The sequence below is a fragment of the Ammospiza caudacuta genome, chromosome 18, assembly GCF_027887145.1.
Source record: "Ammospiza caudacuta isolate bAmmCau1 chromosome 18, bAmmCau1.pri, whole genome shotgun sequence".
NCBI lineage: Eukaryota > Metazoa > Chordata > Aves > Passeriformes > Passerellidae > Ammospiza > Ammospiza caudacuta.
Window position 1 is genome coordinate 1,807,674 of NC_080610.1, and position 9,148 is coordinate 1,816,821.

Here is a 9,148-nt window from a genome sequence, read left to right on the forward strand (position 1 = left end):
AGCATTTCCAGGCCACAGGGATGCATGCCACCAGACCTGTCAGTGTACCTCAGTCCCACCTGAAGTCATCCCAACTCCAAACAGTAAATGGGGAAGCTGCCTGAAAAATGAGGGAACACTTTTGCTCACGAATTACTCAAGGCTTTGGTAGTGTTCTCAAATATTTGTTTCAGTGTTCCAATAAATGTTCTATTTGAAGAGAAATATTGTAATTAGCCAATATTCCACAGAATCTAAATATTTTGCTCTAAGATAGTATTTCCTTTCCCTGCCCCAAAGAGATTTAATCCTTGGCTGATTATGTGGCTCAGGTTCTGGCCATGATGTGGGCTTCCTTCCACTGTTCACATATAGCTAAGGTCTTAATCCAGCCACTGTCATAGCAAGGGGGAGAAAAGAATTTATCCTTAGTTAAACCTGGGAAGAGTTTTCCATCTGACTTCGAATGAGGAGTATGAAAGAACGCACATCGGAAGAGGATGGGAGAATTAGGGGGCAGAAACCAAGCCTCCCTGCCTCCCTGCATCAGCTGTGCAGGGAAGGGGTCACTTGCCAGCAATGGGGAGCCCTTGAAAGAGAGGCCATGGGATCTCAGAGCATGTGAGATCCCTGGAGCTCACAGCATGAAGAGCAGACAGTGTGGGTCAAGTGCCACAACTGGAATTTGTCCCTGCCTGCTCCTCCCTGAGGTTCTCCAATGCCTTTGCTTGTTGCGGGACTTGCTTTCCCACTGGATGGCAAAGGTGCTGCCCAGTTTCATAGTGTGGAAAGGGTTTTAGGCACACCACATGGTCCCTGCTGTGGAGAAACACCCTGCCCTGCACCCAGGGCTCTGCAGTGTTCACAAGTGTCTGCTGGATTCATGGTCTGGAGATGCACCAGGCAGAGAGGAGTGTGAGCCTGCACTGAGGGATGCACCTTGGCATGACTGCCATCAGAGCACACAAGTGGTTGGCCACACTCTCCCTCTCCCAGGTTTGTGGCAGAGCTGAGGTCAGGCTGCTGGGCTGTAGCTGTTGGAACAAGCAGGCACCAGCTTCCAGGTATGCAGATGTGTGAAGCTCAACTTCCTTTTGGGATGCCAGTAACTGATAGGTGCTGGGTGTCTCTTGAGCAAGTGCTTCCCTGAAACATGGAGAAAAATTAGAGGACTGGAGGCCAAAGGATTCAAGAGAAGAAGTAACAGCATGCAGCATGTTGGTGCAAGTTTTGCCCAGCACAGGGAAGCACATTCAGCTGGGAGCCCACCACCCCAGCCTCGTTGAGGTGTAGCTGATGGGTTTTGGACCAACTGGATGCTCCTGCTGCCACTGAGGCTGAGCCACAAGACTAGGCATAGCATGTGGGTTCAAGGGAACCTGGAACAATGGTGTCTGTCACACATGGTAGTTGGTGGGACAAGCTGCCTGCTCTTTTTGCTTTCGGTGGGAAGTTTGGCAGTTACAGTGTGTGTTCTGTGGTGTTTCCTCAGTGACCAGTCTGGCAGTACCTGCTGTGTCTCCATGGGGTGGTTTGAGAAGTCCACTGTAGGAGCATCTTAAGAATTGTGAGGAATTTTTGTAACATCAGATGGAGACTTTGATCCATTTTATGATCTTGGTGGATGTTGATGGTATCCTTCATTATTCTGCTGGTTCACTTTACCATGTGTACCTGGGGCCAGGAACATTTTAACAGGTACTGGGAGAAGAGGAGACTTGTAACACCACCTACTGATATGCAGAATGTTAAAATGTGTGGCATTAAATATAAAACATAAATGCTGTGAGGTGATTGGGAGAAGCTTTGCTTTGTGACAGCTGGATTTTGTGTCCTGCATCACAGCTGCTGGAGTGGGAATGGGGGAATGGTTTGGGTGGCAGGCAGAGCAGCTTCTTGAGGGACCAAACACAGCATAAGAGACATTGAAATGTGGGCACAACTTGCGAGGAATGGCAGAATTTTTGTGAAAGGTTATTTTAAGATTTCTCTGTGTGCCATCATACCACTGAGGAGGGAGAAGGAATATCATGGAAGGAGGTAGCTGGATTGGGATGCACCTGACAGCTGTAAATGAGTCAAAAAGAGCAAAGTGCTGGTTTGTAACTGCCATACATGATGGAGCTGCAGTTGACTGTAGTTCAGTGACTGAAGTTGGGACTTAGGAGAATGACCTCCAGAAAAGGGAAGGATGGGAAAGCGCTTCATGGGGAGCCAGCAGAGCATCATGGGATGCTGGTGGGAGTTTTTGCTGGATACTTGTTCATAGTGGCTTTCCAGTGGATAAATTAATCTTCTATCTCCAAAGTTAATTGGCGATCACATGTGAAATGCTGAATGCAGTACTAGCAATCTCAGTTGGTCAGTTACTAGCATGGTGCTAGTAACTCCAAGGCTGTGGGTTTGATCCTCCTTTGGGCCATTCACTTAAGAGTTGGACTTGATGATCCTTCTGGGTCCCTTCCATCTCAGACTATTTTGTGATTCTGTGAAAAGCTCTGTGAATCTCATTGTGTATGGATAGGGCATTTTAATGCAACAGCTCACCCTGCCTGTTGTATATATTAGGCATAGCAGCAAGGATTAGGAGTCCAGTACAGGTGTTGGCAGAATCACAGCTGGGCAGGGAAAACTCCCAACCAGGTGTCTGTTTAGTTCTTTCTTACATAAGCCATCTAGACAAGAAGACAAGAAGAAGCAAAGCCCTGGCATGAGAGTATTGCTCCCTACACAGATGGTCTCCAGTCTATAGCTTTCATATCTGAGTTTGTTCAAAGCAGGGAGGGAACCAAAAAAGGATGTTGGTAGTACAGCCAGCTATGCATCAGAGAAAAGTCTACAAACCACTATAAAAATAATGGAAAAGAACAGTAGTAGTGAGATTTATTACAGCTAGGAAAACTTCTCATGTTGTGCACACAGAAGGTGCAGCATTGCCAAGAAATATCTACTCATGGTGAGCCCACAAAATTCAGGTAGTGCAAGAGGACATAGCATGGAGCTGCAGGAAAGGAGAAGGATGGTCCTGGGGAGGAGCAGCCTTGAAGAATATACTCAGGAATATTTTTCCAAGTCTTCTTAATTCCTTGTGACTGTCCCGGGGAGAATCAAGTGTCTCTAAGGAGAAAATATGTTCAGAAAAGAGTCTGGTCTTGAAATAGTTTACTATTTCAAGTAAATGGTAAATGAGACAGAAGGGCCCCTGCCTGAGACAAGTGCAGAGGCAAATAGACGTGTCACCAGAGAGTAACAGATGAAACCTCATCCTCTTTATCTATAAGGACATGGTTGTCCTGGAGCATGGGGCAGCCATCAGGCAGCAGAAAGCCCAGAGGTGTGACAGACAGCCAGGCCCTCCACCTGTTGGTAGGACATGACCCATTGGGAGCAGCACACCCAACTGACTTGTGTGTGATGTGGCTCATTAGCAAATATCAGGTCTGGTTATGTACAGGTGCTCCAAAACATTACAGCTTTCAGGTTTCTTGGGGTCATATAGCACTGGTGTCTGTGATACAGTTTCCACGCTGCCAGTGACCACAAGAGAGCAACTTCTGAGTGCTGAGGCAGATTTGTCCCCAGCTCCTCAGCCCTGGAGGTGAAATTGTGTCTCTAGCCAGGGCTGCCTGCAGCCAGTCTGTGAGTGTGGGCCATGCTGAACCCTGCACTTGGGGCTCTGTCTCCCTCCATGCGGGCAGTGTCACAGCTCCAGGACAAACACTCTGTTTGCCTTGGCACAAGGCTGCAGAGAAGACTTGGGCAGTCCAGGGGGTTTGGCCACCTCTACCCAAGTCTGTTTGGCCTTGCTTATGGCAAATGGCCCTTGCTTGTGGCACAGTAGCGCTATTCTGGTCTCTACTCCCAGTGATTTGGGGGACCTTCCCCAAACCCATCCCTGCAAGAAGAGTCATCTTGGTGTTGACATACAGTTTGTAAATAAAGCTACTTCTTAGGGCAATCTGGAAAACAATTCCTTTATTTCTTCCCAGTGTATTGGTGGTCAAAACCCCTAACTGACAGGCAGGATTCTTGGAGATGCAGATGGCTGCTCTAGTCTTCAGAGAAAGCCATGAAAGGGTTGGTGTGTTTCACAAAACAGTTCAGACTGGAAGGGACCTCAAAGCTCATTTCATTTCATTCCCTTGCCATGGGCAGGAACACCTTCCATTATCCCAGGTTGCTCCAAGACCTGTCCAACCTGGCCCAGAACACTTAAAGAGATGGGGCAGCCACAGCTTCTCTAGGCAACGTGCCAGTGCTTTACCATCCTCACGGGGAAAAATTTCTTCCTAATATCTTATCTAAATCTTTCCTTTGTCAGTTTTAAACTATTCCCTCTTATCCTATCACTACCTGCCCCCAATAAGTACTGGAAGGTCTCCCTAGAGCCTTCTTTTCTTCAGGCTGAGAAGTATTTGGAGATGTCTAGATCCTGGTTTTAGGGCTAAGTGACCAGGAGTGGCATCTTTCCTGAACCCCTGTTCTTTTTCCAAATGCTTCCTTTCTTGGCCACAGCAGATCTCAACATTTGATTTATGGGCTTTTAAGGTGTCTCAAAAAGGAAAAAAAAGAGCTGCATTCATTCAGTATGACAGAGAAATTGGAAAGGCAGGAGGGAAGCTTGCTGTCAGGTCACCTCTCAGGAATGTCTTGTCTGTGGAAATACTGAAGCAACCTCCCCCAGTGCCAGGGCTTCATGTGAGATCCCAGAGCTGCAGCTGAGCTGGAGCCTCCCTCAGTTCTGATAGCACAAAGATATTTCTCTCCAGCTTCATGTGGAGCTTCTGATGTGGCCAGGAGCTGAGGTCCCCCTGGGACCTTACTTCTTACCACTGCTCAAGGAGCAGAGAAAAGCAGGATGAGAGTCCTGTGGGTCAGCATGGCAGGAGGGATACAACCCCTTGGAAGGAAGGACGGTCAGACAAGGGACATTTGGAGGTCTGGGCTGGCTGGAGGGGAAACTCTGCAGCCTACCAGTGCCATCTAATCAGGGGCACAGCTCCATGGGAGGTTCAGATGCCAGAGAGTGCCTCTACAGGCCCTGGCAGCAGCGGCTGTGCAGCAGGACAGGGACCATTGCATTCAGCCTGGGTACACATGTTGCCATGCACAGATCCATCTGGAAATGCCAGCATACAGAACGGAAGAGAGATTCCCACTCTTCTTTGCAGGCTGGCAGCCCTGTGGTAGCTCGAGATGCTGACACCAAGGCCCTGACAGTTTTCAAGCACTCTAGTTGTCTGGGCCCACTGCCAGGGAACAGGCTGCAGCTTGGGGAGTCATGTCCTGAGCAGATGCTAGTTCCACGACAGCCTCTGCCTGAGGGCTCCCTCTGCTTCTGGTGGACATGGCTTGTGGCTGCATCCTGCACTGTGGGGTGCTATGCAGTGCCCTGGGCTCCTGGGCTCCTGTAATGCTGGTACTGAGTGTTTCTCTCTCCCCTCCTTCCTGAGCACAGGCAAAGTAGACTCATGGCCAAGAGGTGCCCAGGTAGGAGCAGGCTGTGTCAGAGGCACTGCAGCAGAAGCAGAACCAGGCTCCTGTGGCGGATGTGGTGCTGAAGGATAGACCCACTGACTCCTGTGGCAGGGCAGGGAATGGGACAAACTGTGCTTGCTTCTCAGGATCCTTGGGGGATTCTGTGCAGGACAGGGGCCAAAGGTCAGTGGAGGGAAATGGATTCATTTTTCTAGCATTTAACTCCTACAAGCCAAGGCTGTGGTGGGGCAGGAGCTCAGAGCCCCAGTGCTGCAACCCCCCACAGCACAAATTGAACTGGACTGGGGTAGGCATGGAAAGGAAGGATGCTAACCCAGCACCTCATGTGTGGATCTACCCTCTGGAGAGGCTCCACCAGGAGCGCAGGTGCATGTCCTGAGCAGATAGCCCCAGAGTACTCACCAGCATTACTCCTGTACCTGCACAGGCAACAGGCAAGAGCCTGCAGACAGAGGGATAGACCTGCCCATTCTCTTCCTCTATGCAGGTAAAGAGGCACAACAGAGATCCAGTCCCCAAGACCCACACCTGGGGCAAATTGCTTCTAGCTCATGGGGAAGTGGTGTGTGCTTTCCATATGCTGGTCCCCATACCAGCCAGCCAAGTGGGACAACTGGAGCCCTCTGTATGTGGCAGCACTGGTCCTCCTTGGGCAATGTAGCACCCCAAAAGTGGGACCTGTCTTGTCACATGGCTCCTTCCTATCCCAGATGAAACAGCACCCCCAGGCAGGTAGGAGGTTGCCCAGTGCCCCTGCCAGCAGCAGGATGTGAGGGATCCATCACACCTGATCCTGCCCTGGCTCCTAGCAGGATGTGAATCATGCCTGAGAAATGGGGACATGTTTAGGCATGAGTACCCTGTCCTAAGCAAGTGGCACCAGTTTTGTGCAGGCAGGTGGTCCCTGTGGCTGGTCTGGCTGCAGCAGAGCTGCCATACTGCTGCCCTCCTGCTGCTACTGCCCTCCAGCTGCACTGTGTGCCCCAGGACGCCTTCCTGTGCATCATCCTGGCCACTCCGTGCTGCCCAGCCTCCATCCACACCAAGGGCAGCCCTTAACCCATCTATTGTCCTGACCCATCTCTGGGATGTGCCCATGCCCGGGTTCTGCCATCTCTCTGAGGGCACAGCACTACATCCACCCCAGGTCTGCTCCTCTGGCCTCTCTTCATGCTAGCCTGTGAATAAAACACACTGCATAGTTCCCAGGGACCTACTGCTAAGGAGGATCTTGGCACATCATCACACCCACGGCTGCAATTCTCAGGAGAGGAGGAAGAGGAGGCAGGGAAAGCCCAATTTCTCCTGCAGCCCCAAGCAGATGGAGGAGCTTTTCTCCTGCCCAGAGGAGCTGGGAACCACGGGGGTACTCTGCCATGGGAGGCCCTGGAAAGAAGTTCTGAGAGCTCCAAAATTCAACCACCATGATGTCATTGTCGATAATAGCATGGTGTCCTGTGGGAGCTGCCCTATTGTCAGCACACAGAGGAGTGGCAGCATGAGGGTTCACATGTGCATGCCATGGGCAAACAACTATGGGCAAACAGCAGCCAAGAGCTGTCCTCCTCCCCTTTTTCCTCCTCCTTCTCCCCCCATCCCCCTCTTCCTCAGCTCATCCTGCTGCTTTGGTCAGCCAGGAGTGGGTGCCTGGCCCAAACATCCACCTGGGGTGACAGGTGTCCCCTCCCTGTCTTCCTCTGGGACTGAGGTCAACCAGGTCAAGCCAATTTGTGATTTTGGGAGCAGTCACAAAATACTGGGTGTGTGGACAGTGGGATGGACAAAGGTCTGTGCGTGTCAGAAGTTCCCAGGAGAGGAGGTATGAAACCAGGAAAGCTTCAGGAGGAAGAAGAGATGGATTCCAGGACCCTCCTCTGCCCACTGCAGCCTGTGTGGCCCTGCACTGCCAGAGGGTCTGTGCTACCAGAACAGAAGGGTAATGCTGGCCCTACACTGTGCTCCTGTGTCCAGAGGAAGGGCTATGCCCCAAATGAGATATTGAATTGAATTGAATTGAATTGAATTGAATTGAATTGAATTGAATTGAATTGAATTGAATTCTCCCTGCCTGGCACTACAGTCACGTCCCTACCTTTGCATTGTCCCATCTCTGAGTCAGGCAGGTGCCCAGACCAGTTCCAAACATGTGCTTGCACAATAAAATTCCATCACTGCTATTTAACATTATGTTTAGCATCCCCAAAGGGAACCCAAAGGATTCTTGCCTCTCCTCCCTTTGCTGCACTTGTCCCCTGGCTGAGGGAGCCCCCAGAACCCGTGCACCCACCCAGGCCTCTGCCCCTTCATGCAGGTTCATCCCATCTGCTGGGTAATATGACCACCTTTGTCAGCACAGAATACACAACAGCATGCTGTGATTGCTGCAGACTGGTGAGATCAGTCCCTCACATGCCCTGCACCAACACACAGGGCAGTCTCCCCACAGCCCTCCCAGAGCCAGGCCTGGAGCTGGAGCCCTGGGCTCTCCAAGGGGTTTGTAAATATCTCCTCGCTCCACTTCATGGAATAAGGAGGTCTGCTTGGAGTCTGTGCTTGGCTGGCTCACCCCCGGGGAGCCCTGCATATGCTGTGTGGTGGGTGGTGATCCTGGTGATGTGGCAGTGGGTCATTGAGGATGTGACAGGATCACTACCTGGGGGGATGGAGCCAGGAGTGGTGCAGTCCGATGGGAACACAGGCAGGATAAGTGCTGCTGCACATGCTGAGAGCTGTGCACGCAAGGCTACTTCATCCACAAAGCCCAGCATGCTTCTGCTTCCAGGTGCTCCATATGGGAAGATCATGCACAGATCCATCTGGCAATGCCAGCATACAGCAGGGAAGGGAGGTTCCTGTCCATGCTCCCAGCCACACATCAGTATTCATTGCCCTGCTCAGTGCTGCTGCTGGCAGAGGGGCTGTGGAACAAACCTGGTGTAACTTCAACAGCTTAAGGTTGGCAGTGGGGTTCCCCCCATACTTCAAGGGCAGATGAGCTGCTGCCAGCTGTGCTTCCTGAAGGTCAGGAGCTTGGTATGTGGCAGTGCCTGCTCCCACGCGACAGCTTAGCTGCAAGTGATGCAGACCCCTGAGTGTGCTGGTGCCTGGTCCCTGAGGGGCTGTGTAACAGCAGAGATTGAGGGCACGGCAGACCCCAGACTCCTGTGTGGCAGCTCTGTGGCAGACATGGCAGGGATCATCCAGCAAGTGAAGATGATGTTGCTGCTAAGACTGGCAGAGGGTGATGCTATGTTAGATGCCACAGTGCTTGGAGGGGTTGGCTTTAGTGTAGTTGCTTGGGCAGGGGCTGTCATGCTCCAGTGGAGCCCAGTGCTGCTCAGGCCTGGAGAGTGGAGAGCTGCTGAGGAACGTAGGGCAGCAGAGGGCTCTGGGATGCCAGCGCAGCTGGAGACCCACCCGGGCAAACAGGCCTGAAGTGAGACATCTGAACCAACACTCCCAGTAGGGAAACTGCTGGACCTTCTGGGTACCTCTACCACACCCCAGCTTTCTGGCCTACCATGGTGGGTTCTTCCCTGTGTCAAATGATGCTGTGGTCCTGCTCCACCCCATCCATCTTCCCAGTTTGCTGGGAACTCCCAGAAAAGCAGTGAACTTAATCTCTATGACCTTCTCTGGAGAAGCCCCTGAGTCTCTGGGTTGCTGGACA